The sequence below is a fragment of the Trichechus manatus genome, unplaced genomic scaffold (genome assembly GCF_000243295.1).
Source record: "Trichechus manatus latirostris isolate Lorelei unplaced genomic scaffold, TriManLat1.0 scaffold00070, whole genome shotgun sequence".
Classification (NCBI taxonomy): domain Eukaryota; kingdom Metazoa; phylum Chordata; class Mammalia; order Sirenia; family Trichechidae; genus Trichechus; species Trichechus manatus.
Window position 1 is genome coordinate 9,414,263 of NW_004444006.1, and position 23,615 is coordinate 9,437,877.

At 38.9% G+C, this 23,615-nt stretch overlaps 1 protein-coding gene across 1 annotated transcript in view; it reads right to left on the reverse strand.

Moving 5' to 3' along the window:
* HDAC8 (histone deacetylase 8) overlaps positions 1-23,615 on the reverse strand; it is a 331,772-nt gene that overhangs the window by 93,687 nt on the left and 214,470 nt on the right. The window lies entirely within an intron of this gene.

The window sequence follows — 23,615 nt, forward strand, 5'->3', positions numbered from 1 at the left end:
TCCATGTGTTTGATTTTTTTCCTTGCTTTTTATGTTGTTGATTTCTAGTTTTATGGCTTTATGGTCAGAAAAGATGCTTTGTAATATTTCGATGCTTTGGATTTTGTTAAGGCTTGCTTTATGTAGATGCCTTTTATTTATTTTTCTTGGCTAAGTGCCCTGACTAAAACCTTGAGTACACTGTTTAATAGCAGTGGCAAGAGTGGACATTCTTGCCTTGTTTCTGACCTTAGGGTGGAAGCATTCAGTGTTTCATCATTAAATATAATCTAGCGGTGGGTTTTTCATAGATGCCCTTTGTTAGATTGAGTAAGTTCCTTTCAATTCCTAGTTTCTTGAGTGTTTTTATCATGAAGAGCTGTTGAATTTTGTCAAATGCTTTTTCTGCATATATTGAGATGATCATGAAAGAGACAGCTAAGAAGAATCCTACTGGGATCAGAACAAGCCTCAAATACTATCTCTGAAAAGGGTCCCAAATTCAAAATTTAATTTTATCAGACTGCAGAGCAATTCATGTTGTGTCTTCATTTTCATTCGTCTCAAAGTATTTTCTAATTTGCCTTGTGATTTATTCTTTGATCCATTGGTTATTTAGGAATGTGTTATTAAATTTCCATATACTTGTGAATTTACCAAATTTCCTTTTATTGATTTCTAATTCCTTTCCTTTGTGGTCGGAGAACATACTTTGTATGATTTCAATCCTTTTAAATTTATCAAGACTTGTTTTATGGCCTAGCTTATGGTCTATCCTGGAGAATGTTGCATGCGCATTTGAGAAGAATGTGTATTCTGCTGTTCAGTGGAATGTTCTATAGATGTCAGGTCTAATTGGTTTATTGTGTTGTTCAAGTCTTCTATTCCCTTGATTTTCTGCCTAGTTGTTGTATCCATTATTAAAAGTGGGGTACTGAAGTCTCCAACTATTATTGTTCAATTGTCTATTTCTCCATTCTATTCTGTCCATTCTGTCAGTTTTTTTGGTTCATGTATTTTGGGGCTCTGTTGTTAGGTGCATATATGTTTATAACTTTTATATCTTTTTGAGGGATTGACCCTTTTATTATTATGAAATATCTGTCTTCATCTATAATTTTTTGTTGTTGTTGTTGGTATAAAGTCTATTTTTTGATAGGTCTTTTCTTATGGTTATTTGCATTGGGTATAATTTTTCATCCTTTTACTTTCAACCTGCCTATATCTTTGAATCTAAAGTGTGTCTCCTGTAGACAGCATATTGTGGATCTTATTTTTTATTCAGTCTGACAATGTTTGTGTTTTGATTGGATTTTTTAATCCATTCACACTTAATATTATGATTTATGTGTTTGGATTTACATTGCCATTTTGCATTTTATTTTCTATATGTTGCAGTTCTTTTTTGTTCCTTTATTATTTCTTTTTGTATTAAGTGGTTATTTTCTTGTGTAATATTTTAATTCCTTTCATGATTTTTAAATTACTTATTTCTGAGTTATTCTCTTAGTGTTTTCTCTACCTGTTGCCATTGAGTTGACTATTTACCATATACATCTTAACGTAACAATATCTACTTCAGATTTATATTGACTTAGTTCCAGTGAAATATAGACACTTCAGTCTATACAGCTTCATTCCACCCCTCTTTTGGTATTATTGTTATACATATTACAGCTATGTATGATGCAGACCTAAAAATACATTGTTATAATTATTACTTTATATAATTTTATGTCTTTTTAAAAGCTGAGAGAAGAAAGGAGAGCAGGTGTATATTTATAGTGATTGTTGTATTAATCTTCTTATTTACCTTTCTGGTTCTTTTCATTTATTACTGTGGATGTGAGTTACCATCTGGTGTCATCTCCTTACTCCAATACAGCTTTGTTCCCACCCACTTCTTTGTGCCGTTATTGTCAAATACATTACATTTTTATATACTGTAGCCCAAAAATACAACAATATTCACACTGCTTTATGTCATTGCTTTTTAAATCAGCCAAGAGAGGAAAGAGGAAGAACTATGCAATTCTACTGTCTTTTCTAATTACCTTTACCAGTGCTTTTTGTTTTTTTCATGTGGATTTAAATTACTGTCTGGTGTTACTTGCTTTCAGCCTGAAGAACTTCATTTAGTATTTCTCTTTTAAGGTAGGTCTGCTAGCAATGAATTCTCTCAGTCTTTTCTTTCCCCCAATCTAGAAATTTCTTTATTTCACCCTCAATTTTTTAAAAAAAGAAACCAATATTTTATTGTGTTTTTGGTGAAAGTTTAAACAGCAAATTAGGTTCTCATTTGACAATTTCCACATAAGTTGTTCTTTTATTAAATTGCCTTCGCATCTTTGTCAGTAATCAGTTGGCTCTCTTTGTGTGGGCCTATTTATGGGTTGTATATTCCACTGATCTACATGTCTATCCTCTGCCAATGCCACTGACTTTTATTTTTTAAAATATCTTATTGTGCTTTCAGTTGAAAGTTTGCACAAGCAAATTAGGTTCCCATTTGACAATTTCTATACAAATTGTTCAGTGACATTAGTTACATCTTTCACAACGTGTTAGCATTCTCTTTAATTGCATTCTGGTTGTTCCATTTCCAGTACTCTAGTTTCTCTGAATTTGGAGTAATTATTGACCTTTTGGTCTCATATAGAGCACTGCACTGTATGGAGCACTGTACTCATGGGTAATATCCTTTATTTTGTGTGCCACTGTTGTTTTGCTAACAGGTGACCTTGGGTTAGTTTTTTTTCAAGGTTTAAAGAGTATCTCAGGGTGATAGTCTCACAGGGGCTTCTAGTCTCAACTGGTCCAGTAAGTCTGGACTTTTTAAGAATTTGAGTTCTGTTCTGCATTTTTCTCCTGTTCTATCAGGGTCCATTTATTGTGCCCCTGATCAGAACGGTCAGTAATGGTAGCTGGGCACCATCTAGTTCTTCTGGTCTCAAGGCAGATGAGGCTGTAACTCATGTAGGCTATTAGCCCTGTAGACTTTTCTTCTCTGAGACTTTGGTTTCCTTCTTTCTCTTTTGCTCCTAGTGAGTAGAGACCAATAATTGTATCCTAGATGGCCGTTCACAAGCTTTTAAGACCCCAGATGCTGCTCACTTCACTAGGATGTAGAATGTGAACTTTGTGGTGTCAATTCACTGAGTTATTCCATGAGATTAAGGATCTAAGCCTTCGAACCCAGAAAACCAATCTTGCAAGGTGTTTGATTATGTCTGAGAAGTATCTGTAACTGAGTCATCTATGGATATATATGCATGCACACACATATCTGTATGTACACATACATATAGATACTTCTATCTGTGCACACATATGTACTACCTGCACACATATATGCCTATATACCTACATATGTGACCATACATTCACTTTTTGGTTATTGTTGGTATTGTTGCCAAATTATATATGTTATATTCTTTAGCACAAACATCCTTTTCTTTTGTGCACTCCTTAGTGGCATCGTTTACTTTATTCAAACTGTGATCATTATGCCCACATTCTGTGGTACTTTTCCCATTATCAAAAATGACAATTCTCTACTCATGCTCATGCAGAACTTGTACATAGACCAAGAGGCAGTTGTTCGAAAAGAACAAGGGGATACTATGTAGTTTAAAATCAGGAATGATGTACGTCAGGGTTGTATCCATACTTCACCATACTTATTCTATCTGTACGCTGAGCAAATAATCTGAGAAGGTGGACAATATGAAGAAGAGCACGACATTAGGACTGGAGGAAGACTAATTAACAACCTTCGATTCGCAGATGACACAACCTTGATTGCTGAAAGTGAAGAGGACTTAAAGTATTTATTGATGAAGATCAAAGACTACAGTCTTCAGTATGGATTATACTTCAACATAAAGAAAACAAAAATCCTCACAACTGGACCAATAAACATCATGATAAATGGAGAAAATATTGAGGTTGTCAAATATTTCATTTTCCTTAGATCTATAATCAATGCCCATGGAAGCATCAGGTCAAGAAATCAAATGACGTATTGCATTGGGCAAATCTGCTGCAAAAGACCTCTTTAAAGCATTAAAAACAAAGATGTCACCTTGAGGGCTAAGGTGCTCCTGACCCAAGCCATAGTACTTTCAATTGCCTCATATGCATGAGAAAGCTGGACAATGAATAAGGAAGACCAAAGAAGAACTGAGGCATTTGAATTACTGTGTTGGTGAAGAACACTGAATATGCCACAGACTGCCAGAAGAACGAACAAATCTGTCTTGGAATAAGTACAGCCAGAATACGCCTTAGAAGCGAGGATGGCGAGACTTTGTCTCACTTACTTTGGATATGTTATCAGGAGGGACCAACCCCTGGAGGAGGACATCATGCTTGGTAAAGTAGAGGGTCAGCAAAAAAGAGGAAGACCCTCAATGAGGTGGATTAACACAGTGGCTGTAACAATGAGCTCAAATATGGCAATGATTGTGAAGATGGCACAGAACCGGGCAGTATTTATTCTGTTGTACATAGGGTCGCTATGAGTCAGAACAGACTCGACAGCACCTAACAGCAAAAACAACACGATCTAAAGAGTGATTATCCCTCCCCCCACCAATTTTAAAAAAAAATTTTTTATTTTTTTCCCATACAAAAATTTATACATACATGGTTATGTGACTCTAACTGCTCTCCATACTGTGACAGCACACTCTTCCTTTCCACCCGATTCCGCATGTCCACTCAACCAGCTCCTAATCCTCTCTGCCTTCCCATCTCACCTCCAGACAGAAGCTGCCCATTTAGTCTCTTGTATCTACTTGAGCTAAGAGGCACACTCTTCACGAGTATTACTTTATGTCCCACAGTCCAGTCCAATCCCTGTCTGAAGAGTTGGGCTCGTAAATTGTTTTAGTTCTGGGCTGATAGAGAATCTGGAGGCCATGCTTTCCGGGGTTCCTACAGTCTCAGTCAGAGCATTAAGTCTAGTCTTCTTACTAGAATTTGAGTTCTACATCCCACCTTTCTCCTGCTCCACCAGGGACTCTCTGTTGTGTTCCCTGTCAGGGCGGTCATTGGTGGTAGCCGGGCACCATCTAGTTCTTCTGGTCTCAGGCTGATGGAGTCTCTGGTTTATGTGGCCCTTTCTGTCTCTTGGGCTAATACTTTCCTTGTGTCTCTGGTGTTCTTCATTCTCCTTTACTCCAGGTGGTTGGGACCAGTTGATGCATCTTAGACGGCCGCTTACAAGCTTTTAAGACCCCAGACGCCACTCATCGAAGTAGGATGCAGAACATTTTCTTAATAAGCTTTGTTATGCCAACTGACCTAGATGTCCCCTGAAAGCATGATCCCCAGATCCCTACCTTAGGGGATATTTTTGACCCAAATTTTAAAGAGTAACTCAGGGCAATAGTCTCACGGACTCCTCCAGCCTCAGTAAGTCCAGTAAGTTTGGATTCTTTAAGAATTTGAAGTTCTGCTCCACATTTTTCTTCTTTTCTATCAGGATCCATCTATTGTGTTTCTGATCAGAATGTTTGGTAGTGGTAGCCAGGCACCATCTAGTTCTTCTGGTCTCAAGACAGAGGAAGCAGTGGTTTTTGGAGACAATTAATCCTGCAGTCTGGTTTCTTTTCTGATTCTTGGGTTTCCTACTTTCTCTTTTGTTCCAGATGGATAGAGACCAATAGTTGTGTCTTAGATGGCCACTCATAAGCTTTTAAGACACCAGATGCTACTACTTATCATACTGGGAAGTAGAACATAAACTTTAAGAACTATATTATGCCAATCAACTGAATTGTACCATGAGACCATGACCCTAAGTCTTCAGACCAAATAATTGCCAACTCTTTATTGATATGCTGTATTTTATGAGATATTGTCATCATACTGTCCTTTTCTTCTTTAAGTGTGGTTTTCTTTAGTTCTTTGAACATATTTATAATAACTGCTTTGAAATATTTGTCTGCTAACTCCACCATCTGGATCCTTTAAAAGACACTTTCTATTGCCTGTTTGCTTTTCCTGTGTATAGGTCACACTTTTCTGTTTCTTTGCATGTCTCATAATTTTTTTGTTGAAATCTAGACATTTTAGATAATATATTGTAGGAACTCTGGATACTGATTCCCTCCACCCCACCCCAGGAATGGCTGTTGTTGTTTGCTTGTTTATTTTAGTGACTTAATTGAACTTACTCTGTGAAGTCCCTGCTCAGATTTTCTTCCTTGTTTTTATCTTTTAGCCTGGCTATCTAGGGGTCATTCCTCAATCAGCATAAACCACCTATTGGTCAAAGGTTGTGCTTAAGCCCCCTTAACCAGTTAGATTTTTACCCCTTACTATTGGATGTTTTTGTGGCTTGGAGGATGATATTACAGTTAAGGGAGTTTATATTTTATGCCCCCATTCAGCTGGGGAATAGTAGCTTGGAGGTTCCATCTCTGATGACTTCTGAGAGGGTGCAGTCTTGGGCATGTGCACAGACTTCAAGGGATGAATGTGATTTTATTTTTAAGTATGGCTTCCTAGGAATACCCCCGAGGGTAGTTTTTTGTTCAGTCAGTGTTTGGTCAGACGTTGTGTTCGAGCCCCTTTTGCCACTAGCCACGTGTATCGATTAAATGTAACTTTTAATTAATTACAATAAAATAAAAAACTCAGTTCTTCAGCCTTACTAGTCACATATGGCTAGTGGCTACCAACTGGACAGCAGAGATATAGAAAATTTCCATCATCACAGGAATTTTTCTTGGACAGCACTACTTCAGACCATCTGAATCTACATATGCCTCCAGGGTATGTGGTGGCTTCAGAGCTAGCGTACATCCTTCTGTGAACTCCTGTCAATCTGTGTCTTTACAGCCTGTATTCTACAAGGACCATGTGGTAGACATAATAATGGCCCTCCCAAATATGTCCAAGTCCTAATCCTCAGAAGCTTTGCATATGTTACCTTACATGGCAAAAGGGTCTTTGAAGCTATGATTAACTTAAGGAGCTTTGGTTAGGGAGATTAACCTAGATTATTTGGGTGGACCTAATGTAATCACAAGGGTCCTTATAAGGGAATGAAGTCATAGGATAAACATAGCCAGAGAGATGTGGCAATGAAAGCAGGGGTTGGAGTGATGTGCTCTGAAGATGGAGAAAGGGGCCATGAGATGAGCCGAGGAAGGAAGGAGGCTTCTAGAAGCTGGAATAGGTAACGAAACAGAATCTCCCATACAGCCTCCAGAAGGCACGCAACCTGTGTACCCATTTTAGACTTTCGACCTCCAGAACTGTAAGAGAAGAAATTTGTGTTGCTTTAAGCCACTATTATTTGTGATAATTTGTTACAACACTGATAAGAAACTAATACATACCATGAAAAAGGCCAGTCAGGAAAGGCTTTGTTTTAATGTACCAGAAACCTATGGCTGCACAATGGCACTAAGTTACATTCTTACATCTCATTATTTCCCCGTATGTTTCTATTTGGCACTGAGGGTCCTAGGCCCATCACAAGCAGATATTTCAGGGAGGGTGAATGATGATGTGTGAACTTGCACTTTCATTCATTTATTTGACAAATAAAAATACATACTGAGTGTCTACCATGCTCCAAGCACTGTTCTAGGTGCTCAGTATACACTGGTGGATAAAATAGAAAAATCCCTGCCCTCAAGAAGGTTTCATTCTAGAGGAGGTATAGAGTTGAGAAACAAACATAATAAATAAATTATACAGTATGCTAGAAGGTGATTAGTGCTATGAGTGAAAAAAAAAATAGAAAAAGGGTGATTGTGAGTGGCCAGGGAAGGGGTGCAGCATCTCTTGTATTAAATATGGTAGTCAGGGTAAGCCTCATTGAGGAAGTGACAACTGAGCAAAGATTTAAGGGGGTGAGTGAGTTAGTTATGTGGACATCTAGGGGAAGAGTATTCTAAGCAGAGGGAACATCCAGTGCAAAATATTAAAGTGGGGGGTGTGTCTGGTATATTTCAAAGACAGCAAGTATGCCAGTGTTGTGGAGGATAGAGTAGAAGGAAATGAGGTCAGAGAAGTGATAGAGGATCAGTTCATGTAGGGCCTTGTTGGCCATTACAAGGACTTAAGTTTGGTATTGGACAGGACCCCTGAGTTTTAGGGTAGACAAGTGTACAATTGGCATGACATTCAGAATACATAGGAAGACATAAAATTATTATATAATGGACGAATTTCTAGATTCTGCGAGTTGTGAGGTGACTTTCTTTTGAGTATCACACTTCTACATCCATTTGCTTCCTGGACTTTTCTACCTGTATATTGGTGACTCAAACTCAAATTGCCCCAAAATAAACTCATGATCTTCTTCTCCTAAGTCCTTTTCTCTGACCCAGTTAATAGCATCCCAAGCTAGAAATCTTGGAGTCATCTGATTTCTCCTCACTCTCACTCTGCCATGTCTAACTAGACTCCCAACCTTGTCAGTTTCACTTTAGAAATGTTCTCTTCTTTGTTCCCTCTGCCATCACCTTGGTTCAAGCCCTCATCTCTTACTGGACCACTGTAATCACTATGGTTCTACATCCTGTCTACCTACTTCACTGTAGTTGCCACAGTGCCAAAACTGATCATGTCACTTCTTCTTTTAAAGATCTCTATTAGCTCCCTGCTGCTTGTAGAATCTGGTCCTAACCTCTCCCTCCAGCCTCATTTTTCGATATGCTTCTTGTCATGGTTTGAATTATGTCCCCCCAAAAATGTGTGTATCAATTTGGCCAGGCCATGATTCCTGGTACTGTGTGATTTTCCTGTATGTCGTAAACCTGCCTCTATGATGTTAATGAGGGAGGATGGGTGGCAGCTGTGTTAGTAAGGCAGGACCTGATCTACAAGACTGGATTGTGTCCTGAGGCAGTCTCTTGAGATATAAAAGACAGAAGTGAGCAGTGAGACAGGGGGACTTCATACCATCAAGAAAGCAGTGCCAGGAGCAGAGCGCGTCCTTTGGACCGGGGTCCCTGCGTGGAGAAGTTCCTAGTCTGGGGGAACACTGATGAGAAGGCCGAGAGAGAGAAAGCCTTCCCTTAGAGCTGACACCCTGAATTTAGACTTTTAGCCTACTTTAACTGTGAGGAGATAAACTTCTCTTCATTAAAACCATCTACTTGTGGTATTTCTGTTATAGCAGCACTAGATAACTAAGACACTTCTCTACCCACTCCATGCTCCAGCCATACTGAACTTCTCACTGTAATCCAAGCACATTCTGCCCTATCATATGTGCCTTGGAAACCAATACATGCTAGCTATTATTATCACATAACAACAGGTTCCTTCTTCCAAGAATGCTCTTACTCCCTTTTTTGAACTGGAAAATACTTATTCACCCTTTTAAATTCAAAATTTAAATTCAAATGCCACTTCCTCTGTCAAGCCTTTCTTGATTTCCTCAATAGGGTTGTTTTTTTTTTTTTTGCTATTTCCTCTGTGCACCTCCAGCACTGTGCATATACAGCCCCTGTTATACTTAATACAATATATTGTAATTATTTGATTACAAGTTTGTCTCCCCCATTAGACTGTTAAGCTCCTTGAGGGCAGGGGCCAGGTCCTACTGATCTTTTCATCTCCAGTAGCTAGCACAGTGCTCAACCCAAAGAGATACTCAACCCTTATTTGTTGAAATAAAGGATGAATGACTGAAATGATTCAGGAAAAACATCTGGCTATGCTAGTTAAGAACAAAGAACAGAAGAAAGGAGAGTATTTCATGCACAAAGCAGCTGTCCAGAAAGCTCAAGAGGTGGAAGGGGTAGCTCTGACTTCACTGAGCCACAAAAAGGCTAAAATTGGTGTGGGCTGGGTGATAGGGGGAGACAAGAGCAAACAGGAAGGGTTAGGTGGAGCTAGCTGGGGAAGTGCTGTGAAGTCACAGCCCAAAGTCTGGATTTTCATTTGAATAAGTAGAGAGTCACTGGAGGGTTATTAGAGACACAGTTGAAGTGAAGCCATGAAAAATGAGCTGCACTGCAAGGCTGGAAAGAAGCGGGGAGGCCAGCCAAAAGGCAGTCAGAATAATCCAGAGCAGACTGGGCATGGCAAGCATAGGCAGGAGATTTAAGGAGATGCAGAAAAGGAAGGGTCTGGATTTGGTGAACAGTTCTATATGGGAAAAGACACAGAGGCAGGCAGTGAAAATTTCTGAAGATTATGAAAAGTAGAATAGGTGCAGGGAAAGAACCTAAGACCAAGGGTTAGGAAATCAGGGTTCAATTACAGTGTAAAAATTATTCCTTATCAACTTGACCTATGTGCCTTAGTTTCCTAAGTAGGAAAACAAAGGGGTTCCACATTCAAATTGTTGGCAAATCCTGTCAATTATACAGCAAAATATCTCTTGAATCACTCTCTCCATCTTCAATGCCACCACCCTAGTATAGGCTCCCATCAGTTCTCACTGTAGTAGCCTATACACTGGTCACTCTGTACCCTCTCTTGCCCCAGTACAATCCGGTTTCCACCCAACACTCAGAATCATTTTTAAAAATGTATACTAGATTATGTTACTCCTCTGCTTAAAAACTCTCTGGCTCCCGCTGCACTCAGTCAGATCCATATTCCTTATCCCAGCCTACAAGGCTCCCACGTGACCTGGCTCCTGCCTGCCTCTCTGACCTTGTCTCACCTCTCTCTCCCCTCACTCACTATACTCTAGTCACACTGACTTTTTTGCTTTTCCTTGAGCACATCCAACTCTTTCCTACCTTTTCACATGCTGTTCCCTCTGCCTGGAATGTGGCTCTTTGACTGGCAGAGTTCTTCATGTCTTTCATACTTCAGAACTAAATTTGACCTCCTCTGAGAAGACAGTCTTGACCTATGTATCATCTGTCTAATTTCTTCTTAGCACTTATCACAATCTGTAATTGTTTTATTTATTATTTGTTTATTGCTAATCTCCCATTAGATTACAAATCCTAAAAGGTAGGACCATCTGTCTATTTCACTGTTGTATTTGCAGTACCTAGCACATAGTGAGAGGTTAACAAATCTTTGCAAATTAAATGAATGAAAGGGACAACGTCAGCAGAGTTCATAAAAAATGAGGTAGTGAAGAAAGTGGAATAAAAAGATTTTAAAAAGAGTTCCATTGAATTTTAAGAATAACATATCTAGTTTCATCCAGCTAGAATTATAAAATATTAACAGGAATTGCAGAAGTAGACAGAGGGCTCAGGCTCCAAATCAGGGAGAATCACAGAAGCTGGGGCCAATGGGATTCAATTCTACTTACCAGAAATTTATTGAGTACTTACTATGTACCAGGCTCTGTGTTGGACACTCACTGTGAGGAATACAAAGATGAGTGTGTTTAAATTCAAAGAGTTTATATTCAACAAACCAGAAACAGGAGATAGATAAGTGCAAATATGATAAAAACAGTTTAATCAAACAAAGGGATCTAGGAGCTCAGAGGAAGGGGCTTAGAGAACGCACCAAGGAAAGTCACTCTAACACTGGAGTTAACAACTTCCAGTCCATAATAAAATAAGAGCACAGATAGCCCTCTCTGCTCTTCCCCACAAAATACTTCTTAAAAGTAGGATGGATACCTTTTACTTCTTTTTCTTGCCTAATTGGCGTGGCTAGAACTTCTAGTACAATATTGAATAGTAGTGGTGACAGAAGGCATCCTTGACATGTTCCTGACTGTAAGGGGAAAGCGCTCAGTCTTTCTCCATTGAGTATGATGTTAGCTGTGCCCTTTATCAGACTGAGGAATTTCCTTTCTATTTTTAGTTTGTTGAGCGTGTTTTTTTTTTTTTAATCATGAAAGGGTCTTGTCAAATGCCTTCTCTGCAACAATTGAGGTGATCATGTGGTGCATTTCCTTTGTTTTATTAATGTGGTGCATTACATTGATTGATTTTCTAATGTTGAACCACCCTTACATTCCTGGGATAAATCCCACTAAATCATGGTGAATAGTCCTTTTAATATGCTTTTGGATTCAGTTTGCTACTATTTTGTTGAGAATTTTTCATCTATATTCACCAGTATTTCAGCTATATTCATCTGTAGTTTTCTTTTTTTGTGGTGTTTTTGTCTGCCTTTGGTATCAGGGTAATGCTGGCCTCATAGAATGAGTTAGGAAGTGCTTCCTCTGCTTCAATTTTTTGGAAGGTATTAGAAGGATTGGGGTCAGTCCCTCCATAAATGTTTGGTAGAATTCCCCAGTGAAGCCATATGGTCCAGAAGTCTTCTTTTTGGGGAGGTTTTTTTTTTAAAAAACTGATTTAATCTCTTCACTTATGGGTTTGTTGAAATCTTCTATTTCTTCTTGAGTCAATGTAGGAAGTTTATGTGTTTCTAGGAATTTGTTCATTTCATCAAGGTTATCTAAATTGTGTACAATTGTTCATAGTATTCTCTTATGATCCTTTTTATTTCTTTATAGTCAGTTGTAATGTCCCCACTTCAACTTTTGATTTTAGATATTTGCCTCTTCTCTGTTTTTTTCCTTTGTCAGTCTTGCTAAGGGCTTGTTGATTTTATAGATCTTCTCAGAAAACCAACTTCTGGTTTCATTGATTCTCTTTTGTTTTTCATTTATCTCTGCTCTGATATTTGTTATTTCCTTCCTTATTGTTGTTTTGGGTTTGGTTTGCTCTTCTTTTTCTAGTTCCTCAAGTTGTAAATTTAGGTTATTCATTTGAGATCTTCTTTTTTAATGTAGTTTACAGCTATAAATTTCCCTCTGAGAACCAATTTTGCTGTGTACCATAAGTTTTGTTCTGTTGTGCTTTCATTTTCATTCAACTCTAAGTATTTTCTGATTCCTCTTTTGATTTATTCCTTGACTCATTGGTTGTTTAATAGAGTGTTGTTTAATTTCCATGTTTGTGTATTTTACAGTTTTCTTTTTATTATTAATTTCTAATTTCACTTCATTGTGATCAGAGAAGATACTTTGTTTGATTTCTGGGCAAAGGACTTGAATAGACATTTCACCAAAGAAGAAATAAAATGGTCAACAAGCATATGAAAAGATGCTCAATATAATTAGTCGCTGTTGTTGTGTGCCATCAAGTCAATTCTGACTCATAACAACCCTATATGACAGAGTAGAACTGTCCCATAGGGTTTCCTAGGCTGTAATTTTTATGGGAGCAGATCGCCAGGTCTTTCCCACAAAGCCTCAGGTGGGTTTGAACCATTGACCTTTTGGTTAGCAATCTAGTGCTTAACCACTGTGCCACCAGGTCTCCTTCATTAGTCATCAGGGAAATGAAAATCAAAACCACACTGAGATACCACTTCACACTCACTAGGATGACTATGATTAAAAAAAAAACCAAAAACAAACAGAAAACAGGTGTTAGCAAGGATGTGGAGAAATAGGAAGTCTCCTCCATTGCTGATGGGACTGAAAAATGGTACAGCTGCTGTGGAAAACAGTTTGGCGGTTCCTCAAAAAGTTAAACAAAGAGTTACCATATGATCCAGCAATTCCACTCCTAGGTATATACCCTCAAAGACTTCAAAGCAGAGAGTCAAACAGATACTTGTACACCAATGTTCACTGCAGCATGATTCACAATAGCTAAAAGGTGGAAACAACCCAAATGTTCAGCAACACATGAATGGATAAACAAAATGTGGTATGTGCATACAACGGAATATTCCTCAGCCATAAAGAAAAATGAAGTCCTGATATATGTTGTAACTTGGATGAACCTTGAAAATATTATGTTGAGTGAAATAAATCAGTCATAAAAGGACAAATATTGTATGATTCCACTTATATAAAATATCTAGAATAGACAAGTGTATTAAGACTAAAGTTTATAAGTGGTTATCAGGTGTGGGTGGGAGGGAGGGGGATAAGGGATTCATTACTTAGCGTACACTGAGCTTATGTTAAGGGCGATGAAAAAATTTGGAAATGGATAGTGGTGACCGTTGAACAACATGATGAATGTAATTAACGTTACTGAATCGTACATACAAAAAAATGTTTAAATTGCAAATGCTTTGCTATATACAGTTATGCATCGCTTAACATCCACGATATGGTCCGTGAAATAGGACGTTCTGTGATTTGGACCTTGTGTGAACATGCCTAAATCAAGAGCAATAGCATTCACTGATTTTCCATCTTTGTGTTATTTAATAACCTTTTGTTTCACTTACAAATCGATACTTCTCCTTTGTCTCTTGCTGCTGCTATCACTAGCACTGGTTTTGCCCCATTTGGGAGCCGTGATGCACTTCACAGTAATATTTTCAAAAGAAAATTAAACAGAGATAATGCTATAACACTCAAGAGACACGCTATACTCAAGATTGGATGCTGCTGCCTACGAGTCGAAGCATACACTGTTATACAGTAAACTTTATATCTGTAAGTAGGGAAAGTTCACATTAAAATAACGATAGAAAGTACAGTACAGTACATACATAAACCAGTAACAGAGGTGTTTATTAGGACTTTCAAGACATGTATTATAGGTTACATATGTACTGTACCATCATATGCCTGGCAGCACAATCACTTTGTGTACAAGTGTTGCGTGTGGGAAGCTGTTGCGTTTGCTAGTCCAGTTAAGTCCGCTCTGTCCCGTTCTCCAATCAGGATTTCTTAATTCTATTATAACCCTATAGGACCACAGACGTTGCCCTAATGGATGTTATACGGCACATGACTGTATATATATTTACCACAGTAAAAAGATATACTCAATAATGCAGCAAACGCAAGTATAAATGAACCATAGTATTTTTTCTTTTTTTCATCGGAATAGTGCAAAACAGAATTTATCATAATTCCTGCTTTTGAAGGGGTGCAGTGGTTAAGAGTTTGGCTGCCAAAAAAGTTGGCAGTTCAAATCCATTAGCCACTCCTTGGAAACCCTATGGGGCAGTTCCACTCTGTCCTGCAGGGTCACTACGAGTTGGAATTGACTCGATGGCAGTAGATTTGCTTTTTTGGTTTAACCTCATAGCAGTATTATAAGTAGTGAGTAGGTCTGTGTGTGCAGTCACGTGTTTTATGCATCCCATCTATCAATAATAAAAAACAAATGTTGACCAAACATGGTAAGGAAAAGATTAAATTACCTTTCTATTCTTTCTATATAAAATGACATTACAAAATCATTGTCATATGAAGACGTGATTGAAAAGCAAAGAGCCAAAAAAATGCAGAAAATAAGTACTACAGATGTCTCGCAGTTAATTAATAAAACATGTTAGAATTGTTTTGATTTTTGTGATGTCTGTATTAGCTTTCAGCTTTTTAAAATTTGTAAATTGTTGCAGTTTCTTTTCTCATTCTAAATATTCATTTTTGAACCTAATTTTATATTCTCCTTCTCCCCTCCCCCCACAACTGGGTAAGCCTCAGGCCTACCAAACCTTAATCTGCCACTGCCCTCTATTATAGCATCTATACCAACGTTTCCATGTCTGTGGGCTCCTTTAGATCGTGAACCTTTCCAGAGCAGGAACTGGGTCTTCATTTTGCTTCTCTATACTTGTCAGAACGATGACACAGGGTAGCTATTTAATAAATGATTGTTCGTTGAACTAATGAATCAACAAATGACTAGAAAGAACAGAAGATGTATATTAAGCGGTTAAGGAAGTGAGTGGTCTGGGAGGTTAGCTGAGAGGATTTGGGAGAATGAACATGGAGGCAAGAAGGGAGTAGTCAAGTGACCAAAGAATGCTAGCTCCTGTTTGAAAATGATTCAGTTTCCAGTCTAAGGTCACTCTAGGACTAGAAAAGGGATGCTCACTGATACAAGTCTAAAAGGAAACCAATCTTTTAGTTTCAAAATGGAGATAATAGGGATCTCCTCTCTTGCCCAAGTATCTTTGCTGTCCTCTTACTCGCCTCTACCACTCACTCACTAGCTGTGCGGCCTCGGGAAAATCAGTTACAGTAACCTCTTTGAGACACAGTTTTCTCTTTTACAAATGTAGATAAGCACCTCACAGGGTAGTTGTGAGGGTTAAGCGAAATAAGGCCTATGAAAGTACCAAGCACAGTACCTGGCATATAGTAGGTGCTCAATAAATGTTAGTTTCCTTTCTTTTTGCTTCTTTTCAGTGAGGTCTGTTAATTCTCTTTAAAGAGTCAGAGTCTCCCCACTCTCCCATGCGCTTGTCCTTCCATTGTACTCCTCTAAGGATACAGTGTTTTCTTCGTTACGGGGATACGTAGCCTCCCTTAGAATATTTTTCCTGGTTATAAAAAAAAGTCCTGAAGTTTACAAGGCCAATGTGTGATCTAGCAGGAAATGCAGACACATTTTATATTAATAGTAAAAGGACAAAGAGTCCAGTTTCAATTTGTGCAGACGTTTTGTTATCTTGGCATGTGCTTAGAGCAGAAGCAGGAAAGCAGCAATTAGCTGAAGTTCTCTACAATGCAGGTTTTTCATTAATTCCTCTGATTTTGTTAAATGATGCAATTGGAAAAAACATCAGGCATAAACTAGCTGGTAAATGCCCAGTGCCTCAGTCTACCCCTTGCTATGTTCCCACTTGGGCTAGGGAGAGATGCTACCTCCACGTCAATGCCAGAAACCTACATTGCAGAAGGTCCTACTTCCTAGAAGCGTACGCCAGTGAGAAGTAACTGTGGGATATTGTCCCAGAAAGGGGGAGTGGTTGGGTACGAAGGTCAGGATAGAGCATGATGCAGCCAAATATTTTTGGGTCCATAAGGCAGCACAGCTGCTGCTTGGGCTGCCAATTCTGCTATTCAAAAGTGGGCAAAATTCAGGTTAGAAAATTGCTTCACGGGGTGTGTGTGTGGATTGGAGCACAAGAAGATTGGAATGGGGAACAGGGCCTCATCTAGTAACCGGTTAAGAACCGAAGGTGAAACCAAGTGAGAGGAGGAGGTTGCTACTTCCTCTCACAGTTGTCTGCTGCAGCAATCAGCACCCCTTTTCCAGGTGCAGAAATGAGGGTTTGGAGGTCCTTTATTTCTGTTGCTTCCATTTCACCAACAGTTGGCAGCTGTGTCAATTGTGGGAATTAGCTCCCCAAATAGGCTGCACTCTTTTATTTTGAATATATTAGGGAAATATTCTTGGTTTATAAAAACCAACAAAAATGACATAATAGAACACAATCTCCAGAAATTGACTTCTTTCCTCCTTTTAGATGTAAATCATCTACGTCTATTTCTATCTTCTCTTTTTCCCCCTGATCTTAGAGAAAGAGTGATTCTGCCTTCTGTCCATGAGTAAACCCCTGACCTGGGTTCCAGATTTTACCTCTTCTTGCCTCCTCCCTGGAACCTTGAACCCTTGATGATTTCCTTCTCTGTCAACTCAATTACCTTAAATGTCTCTGACTTCACTATGTCCTTCTTTCCTCAGTAAACAAACATGCACAAGTCATTTTCCTTTAGAAATGAACAAACAAACAAACATCTCTTGAACCTGTTTCCCTTTTGATCTAGGAAAATAAAAGCAGAAGCTTCTTTGCTATTCCTCCTTTAAATGTCATGTCCCCATTTCTAGCTACTTTCTTTCAAGCAACATTAGAACTAAACAATGGGTTGTGAATAGCTTTGCAGGGAAGCTTTCCCACATTTCATCAGGCACTATTAGTGACTTCTTCATTGGGTTCCCATAGCATTGTATTCATATTGCTGTTATTGTACTTATCAACTTAAAATGTAATTTATCTGTTTACACTGTATTATCATTTATCTCTTTGTATTTTTGTCACTCCTGCTAAACCACAAGTCTCTAAAAGGAGTGAATCGACTTTCATCTTGGTGTTGCCAGTTTCATAGTAGCTACCCAATAAATATTGAATGGGAGAGAAGGGGACTAACAGCTATTGAACCATGACCATGTGCCAGTATTTCTGTGAGATGGGTGTCATTATACTTACTTTACAGATAAGGAGGAAGCTGTAAATTTTCACCTTGGAAAAAACCCTATCTTCTTACAGGGATACTTAGCCTCCCTTGGAATATTTTTCCTTGTGATTAAAAAAAGTCTACAGAGTTCAAGGAAATTGCCTAAATACTAGTACTAAATACTAGTATAGTATTTAATAACTATTAAATACCAGAGCTGTAATTCAAATTCAAATCTATCTGATTTCAAAATCTGTGCCCTTTCTACCATGCTGCCCCCAGTATCTTACACTGAGTCCAAGCTCTGGTCTTACCAATTCTCTCATGCCTTCACCCCACTATCTGTGCTCTCTGACCTCACAGAGACTCCCCAGTCCCCTAGTCCCTATTTTCTCCCAGTTTATCTGCCCCCTCTTGGGCTCATATCTAGCCTAGACAACTTAAACCCTCGTTCACCATCACCTTAAATCTCTGTGCTTTGGCCTCACCTGCTTGGAAAAAATCACCACTCCAGAGCAATCCTCCAATTTGCCTTCTCTAGCAAATTTACTGTTGTCTTCACCACCGAAGACAATTATACCACTGGACAGATTGGTATCATAAACCTATGGTTCCCAACAATAGATGCACTTAACAGGCTGTTTCATTATTCTTTCACTTGTCTCTGGTCAGTTCCTTCTCCCATTCCCAATTACTGTTCCAACATTTACCACTTTCCCCAAGCCCCCTATTGACCTTTCATCTCACTCTTGGCCATTTAGGATGGTTCCGTTTTTTTTTTTCTATCATAAACAAAGTTAAGGTGAGCATCATTGTACATATATTTTTTTCACTTGAGATTTTTTTCTTAAACATCAAGCTTCTTGAAAGAGTTAGCCTCACTCATTGCTACTATTTTCTTTACCTTTTATTCACCATTAAATCTACTATATTGTGGCTTCTGCTCCCTACACTTTATTGAAATTCCTGTCATCAAGATCACCAATAGCCTCCATGTTATCAAATCTAATCCAAACTTGTGAGTGAATTCATAGCTTACTAGACCTCTCAGCTGTATCCGACACTTCTCAGTATTCTCTCTAGCTTTTAAACTTTCACCTCCTAGCTTCCATGATCCTACTCCATTTTTTTTTCATATAAATATTAACTAGTGGTTAATGTGTGTTTATCCGGCACTATTCTAAGGGGTTTATGTGTTTTAACTCCTTTAATCCTCACAATAATCAAGGTTCAGAGAGGTAAAATAACTTGCCCAAAGTCACATAGCTGATAAGTGGCGGAGGCCCAAGTATATAAACCCACACAGACTGGGTCCAGAGTCCACGCTTTTCATCACTGCTTCTCCTTGTGACCATACTTATGTGACCTCATTTTTGCTGATCCCTTAAACACTGAAATTCTCTAAGATTCCCTCCTTAGCCCTATGGCCTCCTTCTTACACACTCTTCATGGGTAATTTCATCCACCCTCATGGTTTTAACCACCTCCTACATGCTCTTAATACTCAAATCTATATCCACTCATGTCTTATTTTCAGAGATTCAGACTCTTATATTCCCCTGCATCTTGGATGGACGGAGCCCTGGTGGCACAGTGGTTAAGAGCTACGGCTGCTAAGCAAAAGGTTAGTAGTTCAAATCCACCAGCTGCTCCTTGAAAACTCTATGGGGCAGTTCTACTCTGTTGTATAGGGTCACTATGAGTTGGAATCAACTTGACAGCAATCAGTTTGGGTTTCTGGGGGGGTTTTCTTGGATGGATCCACTTGGGTGTTTCATTGTCACCTCGTACTCAGTGTAAAAAATGGTTTGCTCCTCTTCCTGCATTTCTAACATAGTAACATCATCCACTCACCTAAACCAAGAAACATGGTGACATCCTAGATTTCTTCCTCTCCTTTACCCCCAAATCCAATTAATCACCAAGTTGTCCTAACTCTACCACCTACAAATTACTTAAATTTTTCCCCTTGTCTCCATCCCTACTTCATAACTTGCCTGGTGTATTGCAACGGTCTCCAGTATAGCCTCTCTTAAACCTATCCTGAGTCATCTCATTATAACACAGATCTGACCATGTCACTGACCTTTCATGACTCATTACTACCAAAAGGTACATTCTCAGTTCTTTGGCATAACACATAAAACCTTCTTTGGTTAAGAGCATTAGCTCTGGAGTTAGACTACCTGGGTTTGAATCTCAGCTCTGACACTTAATATGTAACATTGGGCAAGGTACTCTTTCTGTCTTAGTTTCCATACTTCACTTGAATAGTAATTGTAAAGATTAAATAAGATATCCATGTAAAGCACTTAGAACACTGGCTGGCATATAGTAAATGCTCAATAATTAATTGTTAACTATTGTAATTACACGAGGGCAGTCAGTGGTAGAATTCTCACCTTCTATGCAGGATAACTGAATTCAATTCCCAGCCAATGTACCTCACGTGCAGCCACCACCCACCTGTCAGTGATGGCTTTCATGTTGCTATGATGCTGAACAGGTTTCAGCAAAGCTTCCAGACTAAGATGGATTAGGAAGAAAGGCCTGGCAATCTATTTCCAAAAATCAGCCAATGAAAAACCGTATGGATCACAACAGACTAATCTGCAACTGATCATCCAGATGGCACAGGACTGGACAATGTTTTGTTCCATTGTGCATGGGGTTGCTATGAGTTGGGGGCTGACTCAAAGGCAGCTACTAACAACAAGAAGAAATAAGAGAAAGCGTTGGCTCCCCCAGTGTTTCATTTTCCACCATGGAATGATGCCTGGTGAGGGTCAGGTGGATGAGCACAGATGTGGGGATTGTCTCACTGCTGAACACGGGCGCCAGGAGGAGGGAGAGAGGGAACGGCCAGGAGTAGAAAAGTACTGAGTCAGAGTGAAGAAAAGTATGTTCAAGCCTCCCCACCCCCTAATAAGGTGTTTTGGCAGAGGTGCCTGAGCAAGGCCTCAGCAGAGGGATCCTGATAAAGAGACTTCCGAATGGCCGGCCAGGGGGCCCTGAGTCCTTGATTGCAACTTCCTTCAGCGAGTGCAATGTATTGGCTATGCACCAAGTCTGTGGGGAGGGTAGCTTTCCCTTGTTAGGCCTTCCAGGTAAAGCCTCTGTAACTGCACGTGGATGGGCCTGAAAGATCACACATAGGATTCTGGCTGGGAGTCGGACTCCTCAGTCTCTATCTCAGTACTCTGTGTGCTTCCTTTATGGTGCTTATCACAGTTTATAATTTATTTTTAAAACAAATTATTATTTTGCTCCGTTATTGTTCTTTTGTCTGTCTTACTCACTGCATTGTAAGTTCCAGGAGGAAAGGACCACATACATACTGTTCATCATTGTACCCCCAGCATCTGGCACAGTGTTTGGCACATTGTTATTATTCGATAAATATTTCTTGAGTGAATTAATAACTCAATAAAGCAGGGGGGCTACATGAAAAAGTTTTTTGGCCTCTTAGGTAACAAAGACTTTACAACTTCAGCTGCAACTCAACTGTTCACATGAATCCATCTTGATCAACCCAGTTGAGTAGTTTTGTAGGAGATCTTAATCAAGCAAGGAAAGGGTATACTTTAGGGAAGGTTGGTTCTTAGGCTCTTTATGCTTGTGAGTGACTCAGGAGTGACAACTGTAATGACTATAAACCAGTGGTTCTCAACAGATGGAAAAATTTGCATCCCAGGGGACAAAATTTTGCCTCTCTGGAAACATTTTTGGTTGTCACAACTAGGGGGGAGTGTGCTACTGTCATCTAGTGGGTAGAGGCCTGAGATGCTGCTTAGCATCCTACAACACACAGGACAGTCCTCCCCACAACAAATAATTATCCCACCCAAAATGTCAATAGTGCCAAGGCTGAGAAACCCTGCTATAAACCAAAAGAGAAACAGGACTGCCACCTACTTTGTGAAACAGAAGAATGGTCACATATATGTGTCAGCATTCTAGAGGATTTGTAAAACTCAATAATTGAAGCATTAATAAGCTCTCTTGCTTTCTAAGATGTATTTCTGTTCTTTAGAGCAGGTTTTTGTTTGTTTTAAACAAAGAGTCCACTGATGGGCTTTATGAAATTGATGAATGCTCTGAAATTGTACCCAAAATTATGTGTATATAAGCATTTGCCTGTTAGGAGAGATGATCAGATTTTCAAAGGGACCCATGACCACACAAAAGATTATGAACCACTGGTATGGAGAAATCTTTGTGTTGTCTGAGTTGTAGTAAAAAAACAAAAACTAAAAAAACATGTTTTGTGAAATGCATGTTCTGTGAAATGCTTAGGTATATGTGACCTGGAGGGGAGTCCTTTACAGTTGCCTTGGGAGGCAGGCCAAATGTAGTGGAAACTCATTTAAGATTCTTCTAGCTGTGGGGATGATACTGGTTTCACTGGCCTGTTAGGAGACCATGTGAAGTAATTTTTATAAGCCCTACTGAAATGTTAGGCACACAGCAGGTGCTCAACAAATGTTAGTTCTCTTCCGCTTCCTTCTCATAGGGTTGTTGTGAGGATTGAATAAAATAATGCTATAAGAACTAAATGAAATAATTCATGTCGTATATTGTCTGGCAAGTGGTAGATATTTAATAAATGTTTATTTCTCTCCCATGTATTCCTTATACTAAAACTCTGGGCCCTACCAATGAAAGCAGTGAAAAGAGGATAAGCTCAGAAATCTGATAGATTTGGGTTTGAATCCTGGCTCTGTTATTTACTAACTGATCCTGGGCAAGTTACTTTCTGAGTCTCAGTTTTCTTATCTGTAAATTGGGGTATCTACCTCCAAGGGCTGCTGGGAGACATAAAGACAATATATACAAATGACCTAGCATATAGATAGATCTACATGGGATATGATTGGTGCTTAATAAATGTTAAGTTTTTTCTCATTCAAACAGTTCCTAAATCCTCCCTCTATAAACTTCTTGTATTTCTCTTCATTCGTACTCACCTCTACTTATATAAAATGATAATATTTCATTTAGATAGGCTTTCAGTGTTTTGTTCCATAAGCTGTGCCAGCAAGTGCTATTTAGCTAAATCCACATAGCACCCAACAAAGCACAATGTTAAATTTCTTCACTTATTAGGCACTCGCTGTGTGCCAAATTCTCAGCACTGAGGGACTAAGAGGAAACAAGTCACTGGTTCTGAGGAGTTTTACCAATATTTTTGACATAACAATATCTAAAATTTATTGAGTACTTACTATAAGCCAGCCACTGTTTTAAGCACTTTACCTAGACTAACACATTTAATCCTCACAATAATCTCCGATTTATAGATGAGGAAACTAGGGCACAGACTGGTAAAGTAATTTGGTCAATTTGCCTAGTACATATTGTTACTATAATCACTTCCTGGTGCTGGTCAATGAAAGGTCTGTCTGATACATATATTTTTAAAAAGTCATATATACATGGTAAAAACATCAAAAGGTACCAAGAGGTATAGGGTGAAAAGTCACTCTTGACTTCTGGCTTCTGGTAACAATGGAATAGCTTATATAAGACTAACCACATGATAAATTGTTTGAAGGCACTGGAGGGTATTCAAGAACAGGGAGAAACCAGAGGGAATTCAATCCTTAAAAGAAGGGAACCAAGCTCAATGAGAGTCACAGCTATATGTATTTTGGGTGGTATGTGGTAGAGCTTAAGCATAAAGCTGCTTATTAGCCTGAGGAGCCACAGGACAGAGTTCAGGGTTGTCAAAGTCTCATAACGTAAGGCCCAAAATGTCTAGGTTTCAACAAAAAATTCACCCATCATACCA